At 48.3% G+C, this 12408-nt stretch overlaps 1 pseudogene; it reads right to left on the reverse strand.

Annotated features, from left to right (window-relative positions):
- Window positions 1–5498: 5498 nt before the first annotated feature.
- LOC116969657 lies at window positions 5499–8085 on the reverse strand (annotated as a pseudogene).
- Between the last annotated feature and the right edge of the window lie 4323 nt (window positions 8086–12408).

A 12408-nucleotide genomic window follows, 5' to 3' on the forward strand; every position in this document is an offset into this window, starting at 1 on the left:
ACGGTGGGATGGAGAGAAAAAAGGAGGGAGGGAGGGAGAGAGTGGAGGGAATGAGTGTGAGAGACAGTTTAGGAGAGGTTTGAAAAGTTTCCATAAACTTTTGAGAAAGTTTTTAGGAAGTTTTGAAGAGATTGAAAGAGAGGGAGAGGGAGAGGGAGAGGGAGAGAGGGAGAGTGAGATGAGGGATGAGGGAAAGAGAAGTATTCACCTCTCCCTCCCTCTCTGGGCATCGCGGTCCCCAGCGGTAGAGTTGCCGCTTCACGGCGCCAGAGACCCGGGTTCGATCCCGACCACGGGTGCTGTCTGTGCGGAGTTTGCATGTTCTCTCCCCGTGACCTGTGTGGGGTTTTCTCCGGGCGCTCCGGTTTCCTCCCACACTCCAAAGATGTGCGGGTTTGTAGGTTAATTCGCTTCTGGTAAAGATTGTAAATTGTCCCCCAATGTGTGTGTGTGTGTAGGATAGTGTTAGTGTGCGGAGATCGCTGGTCGGCACGGACTCGGTGGGCCAAAGGGCCTGTTTCCGTGCTGTATCTCTAAACTAAACTGGCTGAAGAACATATTTCAAACATTCAGTTGTCTACAAAGTGTAAAATATGTTTTCATTTTATTTGGAAAGGACACTAAAGAAAACAGAGAAAGAGTTGAGTCTAGGAGCAAAGAGGTCCTTCTGCAGTTGTACAGGGCCCTGGTGAGACCACATCTGGAGAATTGTGTGCAGTTTTGGCATGTTGGGCTTCATAACAAGAGTTGAGCATAGGAGCAAAGAGGTCCTTCTGCAGTTGTTCAGGGCCTTGGTGAGACCACACCTGGAGTATTGTGTGCCAGCACACACGCACGCCCTCACGCACGATCGCCACCACTCGGAAGTTAACTAACGATTGAATGGTGGTAGACACAAATGCTGGAGTAACTCAGCGGGTGAGGCAGCATCTATGGAGCGAAGGAAATAGGCAACGTTTCGGGCAGAGCCCCTTCTTCAGACGCTGGGGTCAAACTTGCAAATCTGCTCCGAAAGTGAATGCGGCAATTCCTTTAAAATTCATCCCTCTCTTTCTCTCTCGCCTGTCCTCTCTATTTTTCCCTCTCTCTCTCTCCTTTCTCTCTTCCCCCCTCTCTCCTCTACTCTATCTTTCCCTCTCCCTCTCTCTTTTCTCTCTCCGATGGTTTATCGGAGACTTGTAAATAAATTGCTTGGTATTGGATGATTTGAATCTGTACCAAATGACAGCAAGTTGGGTGGTCACCAGGTAAGATTTGATTGAAAATCATGTTTTGCACACTCCTGGTACAAAGAACACAGCAGAAAATTCAACTTTCAACTCAAAGTTCCTTCAAAGTTATGAACCTTTGATATAGCTCAAAAAATTGCCAAATACCCATTGGAATTTGGAGTTGAGACCTTGTTTTGTGTTGTGTTACGTGTGCTCTGATATACAGGCACTGATTTTCAAGGAAATCTGAGGAGGTGATCAGTCAATCCATTAGTCCATGTTGCACAGAATGAGACTAAACTACATAATAATCAATGACACACAAGATGGTTAATTTATCTATATTCGTACTTCAATAGAGCGCTGATGGTCCATTTTCTCATCTCTTAGTTGGTTAATGTGAAACTATGATAATGGAAAACTTTGCTTTTCAACCAGTCCATGCAAACCTGTACTGTCCCTGCCTGCTTTAATGTCTCCACTATTGTCCCTGTACCCAAACGACAAGGATTGCTGGTATTAAAGACAAATACAATACAATACAATACCTTTTATTTGTCATTTGAACCTCACATGAGGTTCAAACAAAATTTTCAATATGACAAGTGTACAAGACTACAGGCCTGTTGCACTGACCTCCAGTCATCAGGCGTGAGACAGGAAAATAACTGAAAAAAGAGGAAGAGAGATTGGGGTCCAGAAAATGTTGGTAATTGCACCTTGAAATTACACAATTTTCTTGCCCATTTACCCTAAATCTATACTGTAATTTATTGTACCTTAAAATAACACATTTCACTTGCTTGTCACTTCTTAATTTACACAGAAAATGTGTGATAATCATACCTTAAAATGACACCAACTCCTTACTTGTTTACACTTGTCATATTGAAAATATATATATTACACCTACACCTACTTGTAACATGATAGCTGTTCCTCGCTTGTTAACTCTAGTTAGAGAGACGTATCCTTTACACATGACATTGTTGATCATTATACCTTGATATGACACCATTTGCATGCATGTTTACCCGTAATTTATACTGTAATTTTGTTTAAATTATACCTTACAACAGGGGCCTCCAAACTTTTCACCATGAGGGCCACATTATATATTTGGCACATTTTTGCAGGCCGTAGAAAAACATAAAGAAATGTCAGTTTTATAAATTTAATGAACTCACAAAAGAACTTAAGTAAAACAAATGGAAGAAATTCAAAACATAACTTGTAGCCACCAATCAAGGTTAACCAACAAAATGCTAACGTTTTATGCACCCACATTAATGGGAATGATGGAACTGCTTTTGTGATTTCAAAATGTCATTGAAACCCTCAACTTGATAGCCTGGAGCAAAGTGACGTGTACGTTCCCGCGCTCCCCAGTGTTGCAGTGCTCATTCTGTAGGTGCCGGAGTGTCAAACAGGGGCATCACTTCAGGTTTTGCTTGTGGGGGGGGGGGGGGGCAAGCAAGTCTCCCAAGAGGGTCAAACAAGACCCTCCCACACACACTTCCCCAGACCCACACACTTCACACATACACACCCACACACACCTATAAATACCCACACACTGACACATATTCACTCACCCCCACATGCCCACACTTCCATTCACTCGCCCACACACACACTCACTCCCTCACCCACACTGCCTTACACACACACTCACCCATACACTCCCTCAACCACACACACTCACTTACCCACACACTCTCCCACACACCCACTCTAACCCACACTCCCTTACACTCTCACCCACACACACTCATCCCTACTCTCTCCCACACACTTCCACTCACCCACACACTCCCTCACCCACACTCATCCCCACACTCCCTTACACTCTCTCCCACACACTTACACTCAGCCACACACACTCACCCACACACACACACTCACCCACTTACACTCACCCCCACACACACATTCACCCACACACACACACACTCCCACACATACACACCCACACACACACACTAATCCACACCATCACACTTCATCGGCCACCAGCGGGCCAGAGCCGTCATCTCAGCACCAGGCCCACAACCTCACGATGCAGACAGCCTGGTCTGACTCTCCTCCCCTCCCTCCGACAGGGAACGTCATTAGCAAACATATCTAACAATCTTTCCCGACTTTTAATAAAATTGCCCATTATAAATGTTGAATAAACGCCGCATTACTGCTTGAATTAATACTTTTATCAGATAAAGTACATTTTCAAGGACTTACAAGGACCTATGATAAATCCATGGACTTTCAGGGCCTTGAAACAGTTTCAAATTCCAGGACTTTCAAGGACCGTACAAGCCCTGCCTTGCCACACTCATCGCACACAAAGGGTCTCTCTCCGGTGTGTATCCGCTGGTGCTCCCGCAGCCCCCGTGCTCTCTTGTCACAGTGGGAGCAGCTGCTCGTGCGCGTGGACCCTCCGGTGCTGCCGCAACCCCCGCGAGCTGTCAAACTCCTCAGCGCAGTACGGGCAGTCGTAGGGCTGGCCATTGGTGTGCATGCGTTGGTGAGGCAGGGCGTGGGAGGCCATGACAAAGCGCTCTCCACTCACCAGCCTGGGGATGGGACGGTCGCCGGCATGCACCCGCTGATGGGACAGCAGCTTGGAGGAGCGAGTGAAACCCTTGCCGCACTGGGCGCAGGTGTAGGGGCGCTCGCCGGTGTGGGTGCGCTGGTGTACCAGCAGGTAACTGGAATGGTTAAAGGCCTTGCCGCACTGGGCGCAGGTGTGGGGGCGCTCGCCGGTATGGGAGCGCTGGTGCACCCGCAGGTTGCTGGAGTGGGTGAAGCCCTTTCCGCACTGGGCACAGGTGTAGGGACGCTCGCCGGTGTGGGTGCGCTGGTGCACCAGCAGATGACTGGTCCGGGTGAAGCTGTTGCCACACTGGGCGCAGGTGTAGGGGCGCTCGCCGGTGTGGGTGCGCTGGTGCACCCGCAGGTTGCAGGAGTGGGTGAAACCCTTTCCGCTCTGGGCACAGGTGTAGGGACGCTCGCCGGTGTGGGTGCGCTGGTGTACCAGCAGATGACAGGACTGGGTGAAGCTGTTGCCACACTGGGCGCAGGTGTAGGGGCGCTCGCCGGTGTGGGTGCGCTGGTGCACCAGCAGGTTTCTTGTGCGGATGAAGCCCTTGCCACAGTCGCTGCAGGTGTAGGGCTGCTCCCCGGTGTGCAGGCGCTTGTGCTCCTTCAGGTGCGAGGACGACTTGAAGCCTTTCCCGCAGTCGGAGCAGGTGAAGGGCCGCTCACTGCTGTGCACCCGCCAGTGCAACTTCAGGTGTTGTGCCATCTTGAAGTTCTTGCCGCAGTCGGAGCAGGTGAAGGGCCTCTCGCCGGAGTGCACGCGGTTGTGCCGCAGCAGGTGGCCGGAGCGGGTGAAGCTCTTGCCGCACTCCGAGCAGTCGAAGCGGCGTTCTCCCGTGTGCACCCGCTGGTGGGTCTCCAGCTCGCTCGGGTACTGACAGGCCTTGCCACACACGTCACACTCATAACGCTTCTCCTTGTTGTGTCCCGTCATGTGGTCCTCCATCGAAGCTCAGCAGCTCGAAGCTCAGCCCGCACACAGAGCAGATGGAGGGAAGGGGCTCACCGGCACCCTGGTCGCCCTCAATGGCTGCTCACGTCCCCGTCTCTCCATCCACAGCAACGACTCCTAAACCCTGCAGGAGGGGAACACAGAGGGTCAACAAGCTGGCAAACAGTACATTATTCGCACATATTGGGTGCGTTTATGGCGGTGGAAACCGTTATATAATTCTGCGCGGCACAGTGGCGCAGCGGTACAGTTGCTGCCTCACCGCCAGAGACCCGGGCTCGATCCTGACTACGGGTGCTGTCTGTGTGGAGTTTGTACGTTCTCCCCTTGACCTGCGTCGGTTTTTACTCCGGGTACTCCGTTTCCTCCAACATTTCAAAGACGTTCAGGATTGTAGATTAATCGGTCTCTGCAAAATTGTTAAATTGTCCCTAATGTGCGTAGGATAGTTCTAGTGTACGGGGTGATCGCTGGTCGGCGCGGACTCCACTGGCCGAAAGACCTGTTTCCACGCTGCATCTCTAAACTAAATTAAAGAATGGTCTTGACAAAAAAATGTCACCCATTCATTCTCTCCACAGATGCTGCCTGACACGCTGAGTTACTCCAGCACTTTGTGTCTATCTTCTCCATACATGCTGCCTGACCCACTGAATTACTCCAGCACCCTCTCTCTCTCTCACTTCTGTCTCTCTCTCTCTCCCTCTCTCTGTCTGCCTCTGTCTCTCTCTCTTTTCCTTCTCTCTTTCTCTCTCTCTGTCTATCTCTTGGTCTCTCCGCCTCTCTCTCTCTCTGTCTCTCTCTCTCTCGATCTATCTGTCTCACTCTCTCTCTCTGTATCTCTCTCTGTATTTGTATCTCTCGTTGTCTCTCTCCTTCCGTGTCCGTCTCTCTCTCTCTCTCTGTATCTCTTTCTCTTCTCTCTCTCTCTGGTTCTCTCTGTCACTCACTGCCCCTCTCTCTCTATCTCTGTCCCTGTATCTCTCTATCTCTCACTGTCCCCCTCTCTGTCTCTCTCTCTGTCTTTCTCTGTCAGTCTATCTCTCTGTATCTGTATCTCTCTTGCTGTCTCTCTCCCTCCCTCTGTGTCTGTCTCTGTTTCTCTTTCTCCATCCCTCCATCTCTCTCTCTGTTTCCTTCTCTCTGCCTCTCCCGCCTCTGTATCGCTCTCTCTCTCTCTCTGTCTCCCCTACTCCGTCTCTCTCTCTCTCGGAGTATATCTGTCTGTCTCTCTGTCTGTCTCGGTCACTCTCTCTCTCACTTTTTATTTCTCTCCCCCTCTGTGTGTGTGTCTCTCTCTCTCCCTATCCCTGTCTCTATCTCTCTCTCTGGCACTCTTTCTCTGCCTCTCTCTCTGTCTCTCCCCCTCTCTCTCTCTGACTATGCACCTCTCTCTCTCTCTGCCTCTCTCACTGGCTACCTCTCTGAGTATCTCTCTGTACCTCTCTCCCTCTCTCTCTGTCTCTGCCTCTCACACTATCTCTCTCTTACTCACTCTCTCTCTCTCTCTCTCTCTCTGTCTCCCTTTGTGTGTCTATCTTTCTCTTTCTCTCTCTGTTTCTCTCAGCCTCGCTCTCTCTGTCTCACTCTCTCTCTCCCTCTGTGTCTGTCTGTCTCTCTCTCTCTGTCCGTCTTTCTCTTGCTGTCTCTCTCTTTCTCCGTGTGTCTCTCTCTCTCTCTGTATGTCTGCGTCTCTCTTTCTCTCTCCCTCTCTGTCTATCACTCTCTCTTTCTCACTGTCTCTCACTCTCCGTCTCTCGCTCTCTAACCCTCTGTATGTCTCTCTCTCTCTGTCTCTCCCTCTGTCTCTCTCTCTGTACCTCTCTCTCCCCATCTATCTATATCCGTCTCTCTATCTGTCGCTCTCTGTCCCTGTCTCTGTGTCCCTCTCTCTCCTTCTGTATCTGTCACTTTTTCTTTCTCTTCCCCTCTCGCTGTCTCTCTCCCTTCTTTCTCTCACTCTCTGTCTATGTACCTCTCTCCCTCTGTGTCTCTCTCCGTCTCTCTCTCTCTCACACTTTGTCTCCCTCTCTCTCAGTCCCTCTCTCTCTCCCTGTGCCTGTCTCTGTTTCTCTCTCTCCCCCTGTGTCTGTCACTTTCTTTCCCCCCTCTTGTTGTCTCTCTCTCTCTCTCTCTCTGTCGCACTGTCACTCACTCTCTTTCTCTCTCTCTCTCTCTCTCTCTCTCTCTGTCTCTGTTTGTTTCTCTCTCTCTCTGACACCCTCTTTCTCTGTCTGTTTCTGTCTCTCTCTCTCTCTCTCTCTCTCGCTCACTATCTCCCTCTCTGTATGTCTGCTTCTGTTTCCCCCTCTCTCTTTCTCACTCTCCCTGTCTATCTCTCTTTCTCACTCTGTCTCTGTATGTCTCTCTATCTGTTACTCTCTGTCTATCACTCTATCTCTCCCTGTCTTTCTCTCTTAGTATCTGCCTGTCTCTCTCTACCCCTCTCTCTTTCTCACTGCGTCTCTCTCGCTCTCTGTCTCTCTCTCTCTCTCTCCGTTTCACTCTCTCGCTCTCACACTGTCCCTCTCTCTCTCTCTCTCTCTCTCTATTTATCTCTGTCTGTCACTCTCTGTCTCTGTAACTCTCTCTCTGTTTCTCTCTCACTCTGTATCTGTATCTCTAAGTATCTGTATCTCTCTCTCCCTCTATTAATCATTTTCTTTATCTCCCTCTCTCTCTGTTTCTCTCTAACTTCTACAGGTGCACAGTAGAGAGCATGCTGACCGGTTGCATCGTGGCTTGGTTCGGCAACTTGAGCGCCCTGGAGAGGAAGAGACTTCAAAAAGTAGTAAACACTGCCCAGTCCATCATCGGCTCGGACCTTCCTTCCATCGAGGGGATCTATCACAGTCGCTGCCTCAAAAAGGCTGGCAGTATCATCAAAGACCCACACCATCCTGGCCACACACTCATCTCCCCACTACCTTCAGGCCTGAAGACTGCAACAACCAGATTCAGGAAAAAGCTACTTCCCCACAGCCATCAGGCTATTAAACCTGGCTCGGACAAAACTCTGATTATTAATAACCCATTATCTGTTATTTGCCCTTTATCAGTTAATTTATTCATGTGTATATATTTATATTAAGGTATATGGACACACTGATCTGTTTTGTAGTCAATGCCTACTATGTTCTGTGTGCTGAAGCAAAGCAAGAATTTCATTGTCCTACCAGGGACACATGACAATAAACTCACTTGAACCTGTCTCTATTTCTCTCTGTCTCTCTCGCTCTCTGTCTCTCTCACGCTGTTTGTCTGCTTCTCTCTTTCTCTCTCTCTCGCTCTCTGTCTATCTCTTTTTCACTGTCTCTCTTTTATCTCCCTCCCTGTCTCTCTGTTTCTGTATGTCTCTCTATCTGTCTCTCTGTCACGTTCTCTGTCTGTCTCTCACTCTCTCCCCCACTGTGTGTATCGCTCTCTCTCTCCCCTCTCTCTGTGTCTCTCTCTCACTCTCTCTGTCTCTCTCCCCCTCTGTCCTCACTCTCTGTCTGTCTCTCTCTTTCGCCATCTCTCTCTGCCTCTCTCTCTGTCTCTATCCCTCTCCCTCTCCCTGTATCTGTATATCCCTCGTTGTCTGTCTCTGTCTCGGTCCCTGTGTGTCTCTCCCTCTCTCTCTCTGTGTCCCTCTCTGTCTTTTTCTCTTTCTCTCTCTCTCTCTCGGTCACACTCTGTATCTCTCTCTCTCCCCCTCTCTGTACCCGTCTCTCTTTCCGTATCTCTCCCTCTTTCTGTCTGTCACTCTCTCTGTTTCTCTCTCTCTGTCTCTCTCCGACTCTCTGTCTCCCCCCCCCCGCTCTATTTGTGTGAGTGTGTCTCTCTCTCCCGCTCTCTCTCTGTGTCTCTCTACCTCACAGTGTCTGTCTCTTTCTGTCCCCCTCTCTCTGTCTCCCCCTCTCTGTCTGTCTCTGTATCTCTCTCACTCTTTCTCTTTCTCGGTCTCTCACTGTCTCTCTTAGTCTATCTGAGTATCTCTGTCTGTCTCTCTCCCTCTCTCTGTCTCGCTCTGTGTGTGTGTGTGTGTGTGTGTGTGTCTCTCTCCCGCTCTCTCTCTCTGTATCTGTATCTCTCTCTGTCTCTCTCCCTCTCTGTGTCTGTCTCTCTCTCTCCCTGTGTCTGTGTCTGTTTCTCTCTCTCGCTCTGTATCTGTATTTCTCTGTCTCTCCCTCTGTGTCTGTCACTCATTCTTTCTCTCCCCTGTCTCTCTCTCTCTCGGTCTCACTCTCTCTCTCAGGGTCTCACTCTCTCTCTTTCTCTGTATGTCTCTGTCTCTGTCTCTCTCTGTATGGCTGCTTCTCTCTTTCTCTTTCCCTCTCGGACTCTCTGTCTATCTCTCGCTCTTTCTCACTGTCTCTCTCTCTCTGTCACTCTGTCTGTCTCTATGTCTCTTGCTCTCTCTCCCCCTGTGTCTCCCCCTGTATCTGTATCTCTCTCTCGGTTTCTCACTCTCTCCTAGTCTCTCTCTCTCTCTCTCTCTGTGAGAATATCTGTCTGTCCCTCTGTCTGTCTGTATCTCTCTCCCACTGTCTCTCCCTCGGTCTCTCTCTCCCTCTGTCTCTCGCTATCTGTATCTATCTCTCGGTCTCACTCTGTATCTCTGTGTCTCTCTCTCTCTCTGTCTCTCCCTGTGTCTGTCTCTTTCTATCTCCCCTGTCTCTCTCTCTGTCTCTGCCTCTCTCTCTCTCTCTCTCTCTCTCTCTGTATGTCTGTGCCTCTCTCTCTCTCTGCCTGTCCCTCTGTGTTTGTCTCCCCCTTTCTCTCTGTCACTCTCTCTCTCTAGTCCGTGCCGAACACGTATTCTCCCCTAGTCCCATCTACCAGCACTCAGACCATAACCCTCCATTCCTTTCCCGTCCATATACCTATCCAATTAATTTTTAAATGATAAAAACGAACCTGCCTTCACCAATTCCTATGGAAGCTCATTCCACACAGCCACCACTCTCTGAGTAAAGAAGTTCCCCCTCATGTTACCCCTAAACTTTTGTCCCTTAATTCTCAAGTCATGTCCTCTTGTTTGAAACTTCCGTACTCTCAATGGGAAAAGCTTATCTACGTCAACTCTGTCTATCCCTCTCATCATTTTAAAGACCTCTATTGTCCCCCCTTAACCTTCTGCGCTCCAAAGAATAAAGACCTAACTTCTTCAACCTTTCTCTGTAACTTAGGTGCTGAAACCCAGACAACATTCTAGTAAATCTCCTCTGTACTCTCTCTATTTTGTTGACATCCTTCCTATAATTTGGCGACCAAAATTGTACACCATACTCCAGAATTGGTCTCAACAATGCCTTGTACAATTTTAACATTACATCCAAAATTCTATACTAAATGCTCTGATTTATAAAGGCCAGCACACCAAAAGCTTTCTTTACCACCCTATCTACATGAGATTCCACCTTCAGGGAACTATACAGTTATTCTTAGATCCCTCTGTTCAACTGCATTCCTCAATTCACTACCATTTACCATGTACGTCCTATTTTGATTTGTCCTGCCAAGATGTAGCACCTCACACTTAACAGCATTAAACTCCATCTGTCATCTTTCAGCCCATTCTTCCAAATGGCCTAAATCTCTGTAGATTTTGATAATCTACTTCATTATCCACAACACAACATACCTTAGTATTATCTGCATACTTACTAATCAAATTTACCACACCATCATCCAGATCATTGATGTATATGACAAACAACAGTGGACCCAACGCAGATCCCTGAGGCATCCCACTAGTCACCGGCCTCCAACCTGACAATCAGTTATCCACCATTACTCTGTGGTATCTCCCATTCAGCCACTGTTGAATCCATCTTGCTACTCCACGATTAATACCCAACAATTAAATCTTCTTAACCAACCTTCCATGTGGAACCTTGTCAAAGACCTTACTGAAGTCCATATAGACAACGTCCACTGCTTTACCATCCATTTCCCTAGTAACCTCTTCAGAAAATTCAAGATTAGTCAAACATGACCTCCCAGGCACCAATCCACGTTGACTGTTCCCAATCCGACCCTGTTTATCCAGATGATTATATATATTATCTCTAAGTATCCTTTCCATTAATTTTCCCACCACTGACGTCAAACTAACAGCTCTATAATTGCTAGGTTTGCTCTTAGAACCCTTTTTAAACAATGGAACAACATGCGCAGTACGCCAATCCTCCGGCACCATTCCCGTTTCTAATGACATTTGAAATATTTCTGTCATAGCCCCTGCTATTTCCACACTAACTTCCCTCAATGTCCTAGGGAATATCCTGCCGAGACCTGGATACTTATCCACTTTTATATTTTTCAAAAGTGTCAGTACTTCCTCTTCTTTGATCCTCATAGTTTCCATAGCTACTCTACTTGTTTTCCTTACATAATTCAATATCCTTCTCCTTGGTGAATACCGAAGAAAAGAAATTGTTCAATATCTCCCCCATCTCTTTTGGCTCTGCAGATAGCTGTCCACTCTGTCTCTCCAAAGGACCAATTTTATCCCTCGTTATCCTATTGCTATTAATATAGCTGTAGAAACCCTTTGGATTTACTTTCACCTTACTTGCCAAAGCAACCTCATATCTTCTTTTAGCTTTTCTAATTTCTTTCTTAAGATTCTTTTTACATTCTTTATACTCCTCAAGCTTATACTCCTCTCTGTCTCTATATCTCCCTCTCCCCCTCTCTCTCCCTCGCTCTGTACCTCTCTCCTCACCACTCTCTGCCTATCTCTCTCTCTCTATCTGTGTGTGTCTCCCTCTCTCTGTCTGTCTCTCTGTCCATCTGTTTATCTCTTTCCCTATCTGTCTCCCTCTCTTTCTCTCTCAGTCTCACTATGTATCTCTGCCTCTCTCTCGGTATCTCTGTCTCTCTCTCTCTCTCTGTCTGACTCTCTCTCTGCTCCGTCTCTGACTCTCTCTCCCTCTGTCTGTCTCTCTTTCCCTTTCTCTCTCCCGTCTCCCTCTCTATCTCTCTCTCTGTATGTATGACCCTCTCTTTCTTTCTCTCTCCGTCTCTCTGCCTGTCTCTCCCTCTCACTCTGTCTCTCTCTCTCTGTTTCTCACTCTCTCTCCCCCCGCTCTCTCTTTCTGTCTCTGTATCTCTTTCTCCCTCTGTCTCTCTGCCTCATCTCTCTCTGTCTCTTTACCTCTCTCACGCTCTGTCTGTCTCTCTCTCACTCTCTCTCTGCATCTCTCTTTCTCTCCCTGTTTATCTGTTTGTGTGTCTCTCTCCCTGTCTCTCTCTCTCTATATATCTGTATCTCTCGTTGTCTCTCTCTCTCTTCCTCTGTGTGTCTCTCTTTCACTCCCCCTCTGTCTCTGTCGCTCTCTTTCTCTCTCTCTCTCTCTGTTTCTGTCTCTCTCTCCATTTATGTCTCTCACTTTCTCTTCCTCTCTCTCTCTCTCTCTCTCTCTCTATCGGTATCTATCTCTCCCCCCCCCCTCTGTATCTCTCTCGCTGTCTCTGCCCCCTCTCTCTCTGTGCCTCTCCCACTCTGTCTCTCAATGTCTCTCTCTCTCCGTGTCTCTCTCTGAGTATCTGTCGCTCTCTCTCGCTGCCCCTGTATCTCTGTCTCTGTATCTCTCTTCCACTGTCTCTCTCTCTCTTTTTCTCACTGTCCCTCTCAATCTGTCTCTCTCTCTCTCTCTC

Source organism: Amblyraja radiata, unplaced genomic scaffold (genome assembly GCF_010909765.2).
Source record: "Amblyraja radiata isolate CabotCenter1 unplaced genomic scaffold, sAmbRad1.1.pri S95, whole genome shotgun sequence".
NCBI lineage: Eukaryota > Metazoa > Chordata > Chondrichthyes > Rajiformes > Rajidae > Amblyraja > Amblyraja radiata.